We start from the raw sequence: 10,592 nt of genomic DNA, 5'->3' as shown, positions 1-10,592 counted from the left end.
AACACTGCACTCGTCAAGTCAACTGCATATCACCAGAGTAATTGCTAACCGAGGTGATGTTAGCTGGTTAGCAATGTTATCAGCAGATCAAGTCTTTAAAATCAAATATCGGCATCTAAGTTAATTGTAACGCAATTATGCAAATGTGACGCGAACCAGCAACCCATACATTTTTTTATTTTGGCCATGTGTACATTTTGAAAAACATGGTATGTCTGCATCTGGTGGAGGGGATGGTGGTCGAGTTAGAGGCGAGAAGGCTGCCAAGCCAGTGACCACAGTTCAAGACTGTGTTACAACATTTGTAAGTGTGAAACCACTGGATATTTTTTAATGAGACTTTGAGACAATTTCCAGCCGTGTGTTTTTAACAAGACCTCGAGACAAATCCAGCTGTGTTTCTGGGGACAAAAGAGCCAACACATGATCTGTTCCTAACCCTAACCAAGCAGTACTTGTGCATGAACCTAACCAGACCATGAGCACAGCATTATCACTACATAAGAACAGAAAATTGAACCGAAAGACATAAAGTTTCAACGTATCCATGGTTTGCAGAGACATACATCGCCAACAATCATTCAGATGATTGAGCTGTCTTTAAAAGTCTGGTCCCTGCAGAGCCGGAGAATGGCTACAACATGTGTTCATTCTCTGCAGTTATAATAAAACAGTCATTTCCTTGTTTCACAGTGCATTACGAGCACACAAAATTGGTTTAAAAAGATTATGAAAGGAGCTCTCGAGACACCAGGGCATCCAAAACCCCCTCATGTTCTAAAAAGCTATTTTCGTGTCAACAATTCATTATTCAGAGGCAGCACACAGGAGATGGAAAGCATTAGTACTTCAGAAATCAATGTGGCTGCACACACAAACATAAATACACTGCGTTTAATGAGGCATATACACAAAGACACACGCTCACACAACACTTTATGTCCCATACATCGCCTACACGGACTAATCAATACATGGTTTACACATGGATTAGGTGTACTGAGCTGCATCTGCAGGTGTCTGCCACAGCTGAATGATTTATCCATTTTCCATTTCTCTGTCACAGTGGTTTGGTTATGCAACAATCTAACACTAACCAGACAGTCTTTCAGCTTGTCTTGCTTTCCATTTCTCGACTTGTCATTCTGTCCTTTACGTGCTGCAAATACATTAAGGAACACGTCTGTGTGTCCTTTTCTGCTTAAAGATAAAATAGATTGTGTGTGTGTCCACTAACAACCAGAAAACGATGAATCGAAGTAGTAATAAGCTTTGTTCTAAGCTGTTTATTTCGCGTGATTTCGCTGATTACATAATATTCATGGAGGTGTATCCGGTGCATACGAGTCATGCAACTGAGCCTGTTTGCAGTTACAATGATAAAACTGCTGTTTTACTTTAGGAGTCTGAACTGCACCCAAATGGTATTTTTGTTACTCCTTACAGACAAACAAAAATAACAGCTTTAAAAAATATAGCAAAATCATTGGGCCTGGCGGGTGGAAACGAAAACAAAATAATTATTGGTTCTGAGCAGAAACATGATCAAAACACAAGTGAATGTAAGATACATTTGGCAAAGAGCAGAAACCACTAATACAAAAACCTCCTGGGCAGCGTCAATCTGAACTCAGTTGTATAAAGTTTATCTTCCATCACTAAGAATGTGGTGACTGATGGTATTGGATGAGCTAAAGGGGTTTTCAGCGGTTTCTATCTTGGCAGTGAGTCATACATCTGCAAACTGGATCTCCCTGTGGATTTATGTGCCAGCCAAGTCTGAGCAAGTTAATGCGGAAGGCAGAAAAGGAAAGCTGGGCCCCAAGTATGTAAGTACACTGCATTTATGTGGAACTGTAAAAAGTAGAGTTAAGATGTGGTTGTCAATTTATGTTGTTGTGTTGTGTTATATGTCAGAATCAATAGGTCCATGTGTAAAAAAAAAGAAAGAAACTAATCTAATTAACTTTTTGAGTTATACAAATTATCTTGATTTGTTTGTTGTTAAAAAACAAATCAAAACACCCCCTCTCATGTGCTCAAGTTAGCAATAATGAATATGCAACGTTCAAAATAAAGGGACCAAAACCACTTGGTTAGGTTTAGGAAAAGATTATGGTTTTGCTAAATATAATATGTGTGAATTCTGCAATAAAATGTCTAAAAATGACCAGACCTGTCATATATTTTGTTGAGTTGTGTAACTAGGTCATTCCCAATGTTTCCAACAATGCTCAAAAAAGGAGACATCCACGAGTTTATCAAGATAACAGGGCATTTTATTTGGTGGCCTCTTGTTACATCCGGGACAGGTTAAGGGGCAAACTTAATGTGAAGAAACTTTAAAGTACCCATATCAGTGAACACTTGTGCCTCATGTCACATACACGTGACTAGACGAGGAATACCACACATCGACAGTGTGTGTCTATGTGCTCAAACTCAGGTCAACTCTCACTCATTTCAGCAATCACCAGAGACTCCGGTTCTCTCTCTTCGTTACCCCTCTACTCTCTTTAATGTTGTTCGTGTAATAAAAGACATTTCCCCTCCAGTCAAAATGACAGTAACTTTCAGAAACATGCAACAATGGGGGTCACCTCCACAGATCGCTGCTGCAGTCAGGTAAATAAACAGGAATGAAGATAAATCCACTTATTAAACCCAAAAGTTAAAAACTTAACCTAAACTAAACTTAACTAAGCTCTCCTCCCATCTGTAAACAAATATGAAGCAGAATCTGAGCTGACTCCGGGTGTTTACTCCACCAGAATGAATGGCTTTGCACTACTCTGACCCGACATCTAGCTCTTTATACTAAGTTCATCCTTTCATTATTGCTCCTTGCTGGTGCTACATCTTCATAGGTGTACGTTACTCTTGTTAGTCAACAATTGCAAGTCAAAAGTCATTTTACTAATCACCCCATGGATGTTCGACCCATGTTAACTCTCCTTTTAGTTTTTGGTGTCCATCAACTCCTATCTGGCTCTTTAGCTGCTAAAGGCTGTTTGATGCTGCAGTAGGGAGTTCATTAGAGTTTGTTTTGGGGGGAAAACAGTTGCCTGCCTGTTTTATTTATACCTGCTCAAATACTCTTACTCAACAGTTAAAGACATCCATGCATTTCTTAGAAGAATATTTCCTAGAAGTATGTACTGAAAAGCAATTATTGGCTCATACCATGTGTTTAAGCATGGCATGAGGATGGAAAAACGAACAGTAGGAGCTTCGCCACAGCTTATAGCTGCATTAAATAATTCCTGACTGCCAGAGCGCTGACTCCGAAACACATTCACAGCAACTGTCCTTGAAATGGGAAACTTTATTACCATTTTAGATTTTTATGGTGAACATGTTAGCAAGTATTTCCGTGTGGCAACTACATGTCTGTAAGAGCCAAACAAAGGCAAAGGAGGGGTCTAACCTCTGCATGGTAACACCCAGTGGGAGCAGTTGTGGCTTTGTTGAGGCAGGTTACTGTCTGACATGTAGATGACTTGTTTCCTCTCCTCTTCCTGTTTGCCTCATCACTCAGGCTGGGGCGTGGGCTCGGTGGAGGAGTGGCGCTGTCATATAGGATCAGAGGGCTGACACGTCAACAGCTGTTCACTGTTGGCTTTTGGCCACATTCTGTGATTGCAGACCACTAATTCGTTAATGGTGCATTTATAGGCTGCCGGATAAAAATTGATTGTATGCTTGGTGTAAAAATAGACACAGAAAGGAGGGGTTGGGTGTCAAAAGAGGAAGGGCAGAAGTATAACATCAGTATGCAAGGTTGGGATAGAATGGGTCAGGATAGGACACAGTACAACATAGTCCACATATAGTACATTATGGATTAGTATACTCATGAGTAATCTTTAAGTGGAAGTGATTCCCACATGTCCACAAAGTCCCCTTTAAAATGTTGTATGACAGCTACAGATGAATCCGCCAACTGAATCGTGGGTTTGTGTCACAGTTTAAGAAAAAGAGACCCAAACACAAGACTCACAGAGCTAAACAGCTGATATCCAAAGTCCAAAAAATACAAAATCAGGCATAGGAAAGTCCAAGGAAAAAAATAAAACAAAATACAAAACTGAGGAAAAATTAGAAGCCAGAGACACAGAGGACACTCAAGGACCGGGGGAGCAGGCATAGGAACACAGGAGATGCAGGGGACACAGGACGAAAACATAAGGACCAACAAAGAGGCTAATGAACAAATGAAACACAGGTGTGCTCAGAAAAAAGGCGGGAAAACAGACAAAGACAGGAAATGGAAAATAAAACATGGCACATGGGGATATAATCTACAAAATAAAACAAGAAACAGCTAACTAAAAACATAACTGTCATCTAGCAGCACCGCTATTACTGCAGTGGCTAGCAACATGGGTTGTTGGATTAACGATATTAGACGGTGGTCCCCAGTTACTGCTGACGGTATCTTGTATGGATGGCAATCATAGCATTGTCTGGTTTTACTTATGAGACATTGGTGGTGACAATATTAACGTTACCTACGTTAACTACCAATATCTATTGAAAATGAGTGTCTGCGAGTCCGATTCCCTATGCGTATAGGATTTGCAACCTGTCACTCGTGGTATGATATTTTAGCTTACCCTCGACTGCCCTCCCGCTTCCTCTTTGCGCCCGTCCTGTTGCAGGACACTTCCACTAATCTGGTAAACACATTACGATCCACTAACTCTTACCTGGTGTTGCAAGGGTGAACTTACATAAGGACGGATCTTTTCTGTGCCCTGGTTCCAGGATAACAAATGTTATCCAGAGTGTCATTGAATAACACAATCACAAGCAGCCATCTGAGGCCAGTGCGTTCAATTTTGTCATCATTGTTGTCCAACAATCCTGGAATTTATTCTGTAAAAAGTCAGATATTCCAGCTAATGATGGGGTGCAGCTTTTCCGACTTGTTTATTCTTCAGCCCATTTGTGTATCCTTTGTTGATTGCTGCTCCTTCAGGCTGAAATCTACTCTCTGTACTCACTTTGGTTACATCACCACCAGCAAACACATGTGGATGGGTGACACTGGATGTTTTTTTTGGGAAAAAACAGCAGTGCTGTTTTGTTCTCCTAGCAGCTCTGCTTCCTTGAGTTTGTTCTTGTCTTTAATAAACATCTCTCCCATGTTAAAAAGGGACTTTAAAAAGTTTATTTGGTCGGTGGTTGGACAATGGCAGAATAACTGGCTGTGAATCTACAACAGTAGCCACAGAAGCCTGGTAAAAAAACGTAGTGATGACAAATGAGCTTTTTCCACTGTGTGACGACTTTCACTTCCTTTGGATCTATTCTTGTCTCAGACACTGTGGCCCACATGCTTACACTGTAACTGGTGGTTTGAGAAATTGCAGGTACACAAGGTTTCGCAGCCGTGTCAGATCTCACAGTCTTTTCTGTGAATATCTTACATATAGCAGGGCAGAAATTTATTCACTGTTGATCAAGAAAAAATCTTGGATTATATAAAAGCTTTTGCAATCTGGAAGCAAAAATTCCAGAGGTCAAGTGAGGAGAACCATTTTCAGTCTGACAAACAGCTGAGAGCACCTTCATTATGAAGTTTTGCACACTAGTAACATGAAATTCACCTAACGAACAGCATTCCTACTTAAAGTCGCCAAAGTTTAGCGTGTTACTGGCACCATGACTGTATTTAGCATGTTTTTCTCCCCTGGAACAGACGTTTCTTTCAGTGACTTCTGTTTTAACTGCACAGTGAAGCTTTTTTGCAAATGGCACAGTGCTAGCTTGTTTGCCAAAATGCCTCATTATGAGCCTGTGCATATATACACATAAATCAATCTGTCACAGTTTGCCCCTTTTTTTGTGCATGTTCATTATGTCGGTTCTTGTACATGTGTTCTTGCATCCTAGTCGCCAGAATCAAATGTAGGCATTGTAGGTACCTGCAAAACACTGATAAGTAAATTTGTATGTTTCATACACGTTTTGTCAACATGTCATATCACATTCAGAATACATCTTTATGAGTAGACTTTCATGCCAGGAGGAGGGTAGGATGTTGGAGCGTGACAGCTACATGATTTTCAACATTTGTAAGCCAAGACAAGAAATCGTGACTATTTGAATCCTAAAAACAGGTATTCTGTCACGCTGGGAACCCAAATGGAGGAGATAGTAGGAGGCCAGATCAGTTTTTTTCAGAATAAACAGCAGGAACAGGCAAACACGACAGATGACGCTACACAGACGAACAGATGAACTTGTGACTGGACTTAAATACATGCAAACTTCCAACATATCTGTGGTCAGCAGAAAAACATACACTGCCAACATTTATTTAGGTGACTGGTTTTTGGTTTTCAAGGCTATTACCTAAACAATTATCTTACATAATCATCTTTCTCGATACATTAATTTTATTTCACCATTTCTGTGGTCCTGATGTGTTCAGAGAAAGATACATAAATGGCTGTCTCGCCAGAGCAGCTGTAACACACACCCTGTCTCTCTCTCTTTCATTGAAAATGTCAAGGAAAGACCTCATTTCAGATTCACTTAATCATGCTAAACCTAACAGGAACACATGTCCTCCCCCTCGCCCACAGACGTGTTACCTAATACCACAGTGGTTAATGTCAGCTTGTACTGCCAGGTTTTGAATGTGGGACCTAAATTTACCGAGTCTGGGCGGACAGAAATAAACACTTGAGCAAATGTTCATCAGGCTTAAGGTGAGGTGACAAATGAAGTTGTGATGCGCAATGCCTGTTGCATAGATAAGAGGGATTAGTCATTTTTTTCTCCCCTTAACGCAAACAGAGTGATCACTATATTATAGAGCAGAGTTATATCAACAATTTCTGCTTTATACACTATCTGTGTAGTTGACCAGCTCAATGACAGAAATGTATTCTTTCACTGTTAAAGATTCAGTACGATCATGTGTGTGAAAAGTGCAGTGGAAATGGTACGGTACAGGGTGAATACTGGGCTGAGACCCATCCTCCATCCAAGTTTCATGGAAATCCACTTAGTAGTTTTTGCGTAATCCCGCTGACAAACCAACCAACTAACCAACCAACAAACAAACAAACGGATACGGATGACAGCCAAGCCTCCTTGGCGTAGGTAGTGAAAGCTTCACGATGATCTTGTACAGTTTCCATTGTCTAAGTTATAACTACAGTAAAAGTCTGTCGGGCTGCACATGATGGTTATTTTCTTGGAGTCTTGTCTTCATTATGAAATTGCCTAACAACTCCAGAAAGTAACCACACCCGGCCAAAAAATAGTTCTGGCATGTATAATTAGAACATGTAACGACCTGTAAAAACCAGCAGTTGTCCTTTATACATTTCTGTTTTTTGTGTAGACTAAACGAGATATAACATAAACAATATTTTTAACATTTGGCCAACTAGCTGCTTGCTGTCATTGCTTAATCTTCACCGTATGGACATGAGAGTGGTTTCAATCTTCTCATCTAACTCTTGACAAGCGCATAAGCTTATTTCACAAAACGTTGAACTTTCATATGTTAGCACCACCTATTATTTTTGCTTGAAGGATGACTTTAATGAAAACAACTGTTGATAATTTCCTGTCAATCATTGAATCATTAAACCTGCAGTTTGGGTCTTTTACATATAAATTAACACACTGGTGGACAAAACATAGTGGCTTTCTGTGCACTGGTGCCCCACCACATACGTCTGGTGTCCTTTTTATTTTATTTTTTCACCCCTGGCCCTCAAACATCCTCAGTCCGCCACAGAATGAACATATTTTCGCAGTATACCTTTCAAGTTTTTATATCTTGAGTCTGTGGCAACTTTCCCACATTCGCGCACTTATATCAGGGATTAAAATGACACAGGTAATCTTGACCTACGGTTGGAATTTTACTTTTATTTACATGATTTTGAGATAATGCCGCTTGATTCATAGACCCCTAAACTACCTTTTCACGGCATTGGTGGTGTCCAAAACTTGTTTTCTATCCATGAAGTAATCCTGCATGATTACAGCCTCACCGTAGTGGCGTCAATAGGGCATTAATAGCACTGGGAGGACCAAGTGATGCGTAAAAAATGCTGCTAACCTAGTCATCTCATTTCTCCGCTCTGTGACACATAATCAAAGGCTCGCGGCACAGATGTGGACGCACAATCCCACAAGCATTATGTCACTAGAAGGAGGTAGAATAAACTCGTTAAAGTTCCTGAGGGACTTTTGCAACTGTATAAACTGCACTAGTAAAAATATTAACTGTTGCTCGACGACAGAGTTGTTACTGGACTGTAATCCTTCAGGGTCTAATTCTGAGTCAGGTTTTGAAATTAAATTCCTCTTACGATTTTTTTAGTGGAGCAGTGATCAATAAAATTGAGTCAAGAATGAGCTTGGAATGAGGATTCATTGAATAACGTGCTGTACACGCACATAAGGAGAAGTGATTATGCTTATTATTTCTTCCATAGTGATGTAGTTTTATTTCTCTCACTCATACGCTCATTTTTCCCTGGTCAGTGACTCACTCCTGTCATTCCTGTAGCTCCTGACTTTCCATTAGTCTCTTAGCAACCGGGGCTTGATCCCTCAGGACGCAGTCAGGAAACTCCTCATCTCCTTTTTTCTGATGTAAAATTAGAAAACAGGAACCAGGGACTGGCAACATAATCCCTCATTCTACTCCCTACTGGCTTGACAACTGGCTGGAGTGTAACACAAGTCAACAGATTGTAACATAGTGCCGTAATAAAGCTGCTAAACGGTCACATCAATCATTAGATTATTAGAGAGTGGCAAAGTGGCGACAGTATTCGTTTTTAACTCTAATTTAATAATTTTGATTGATTCATGAAAGCGTTTGGAGAGTAAGATCTCATATATCTCAGTATTTCCTATTTTTAGTTTCTTAAAAATGCAGTAGATCGAGAGGGGATTATGGGGAGTTTAAGAAAGGTAAAGTCTGATATCTGAGACAGACTTTAAATAAAAGATCTTTTTCTAATATCCGTTTCCCTTTCCTGAAATACTCAACAAAAAAAACCACATCAGTCAAAGCTTTCGAGTGGGTGCAGGTTCAGTGCCGACAGACTGTGAGACGGGACGGTCCGAATGTTTCCAATTTAATTTCAATTACACAACCTGTTACCCGGAATGTGGCTTCTCAGTTAAAGCCTTCAGGTGTTTTTTTTCTTCCCCTCCATATGCGAATATAGCCAGCAATAATATTTTAACAGGCAATCTTCCTCCTCCTCGTCAGCATGGGAAGGATGATAAAACACAATCCGCAGTACTGTCTGCGACTAAAAATAGCTAATGAAATTACAGCGGTGGAGGCTCTACCAGGAAGGCCACCTCACCCCGTACTCCTTACATACACAAAATCTCTAAATAGCCTTCAATGTAACATTCATGCCTCAATTGGAATATTAAATCATTTCATTTACTTCCCTTGTCCCTCGTGCTCCTCCAGCCTGATCTCACCACGTGGCATATACATAACACGCTAATCTGTTTAGTTACTTGAAGTTATCAAAACACGTTTTTTGCTTTTCACGTGTCATATTCATGAATATCATAGAGAGAAAAAAATGGTGGTGAGATAGTGTAAAAATTGAGAAAGGGGGCTGGGGTGGATGGATAGGTCAGACAAACACACGACTTGGAGAGACACCAAATTTAACGTTGACTGATTTTTAACATCCTACTTAAAGGTACAATATGTAATAAATGGCGTACTGTTGAGTTCATACTCAAAACAAATCAGGGACCGCATATCACCAGATTACAGCTAACTGCTCCTAACTGTAGCTGCCTTTGCCTACTTAGCTCAGTTAGCAATGTTGCTAGCAGTCCATACAGCGACCTCGGATTACCGCCGGGGGTGTGAAAGTGTGGGCCGGAGCTAGCTGGTTAGCGTGCTAACTTCAGTAGATATCTCTGCAACACAATATATGAGATGTCAACATGTAATAACACTTTTTTCTTACTTTTTAAACATTCATCATGTACTGTACGTAATGCACGTAAATGCACGTAAAGTTATTTTTTGACCTAGACCACAATCATTTCCTAAACCTAACCAAGTACTTTTGATGCCTAAAATTGAGATTATCTCACGTTAACCATGTGTTATTGTTCCCATGACGATGAAGGTCACTTGACTATGACAGCAAAGCTCACATGCTGAATGACTCCTGACTGTCCTTTAGTGCAGGTTTACAACTAAATACATTCTCTGTTAAATGACACACAAAAAGCTTAAAATGCGTGACATGACACGCAAAATGTTCTTAAAGTGGCGTGCTATTTACACGACATCACATGAGATCACATTGTCCAACCCAATTGGCAGAATAATTGCTTGCAAAGTACATTTAGTTTTACGTTTCTTTAGGTTCAGTTGTCTACTAGGTTGGAGTTGGGAAAATATCAGACACCGGCCTGGCAGCTTGTAACTCCACCGCCGTCCCCTCCACGTCCTAATTTGAAAGACAGGTGATAAACATGTGATGTGAACGTGATATCGCTTGTGTCAAATCATACTGTAAATCAAATAACTGACGCAATAAATTATTTTTCCTACAAAACGTAGA

The sequence above is a fragment of the Pagrus pagrus genome (genome assembly GCF_965226575.1).
Source record: "Pagrus pagrus genome assembly, chromosome: 19".
Lineage (NCBI taxonomy): Eukaryota > Metazoa > Chordata > Actinopteri > Spariformes > Sparidae > Pagrus > Pagrus pagrus.
This window is presented reverse-complemented; position numbering follows the sequence as displayed.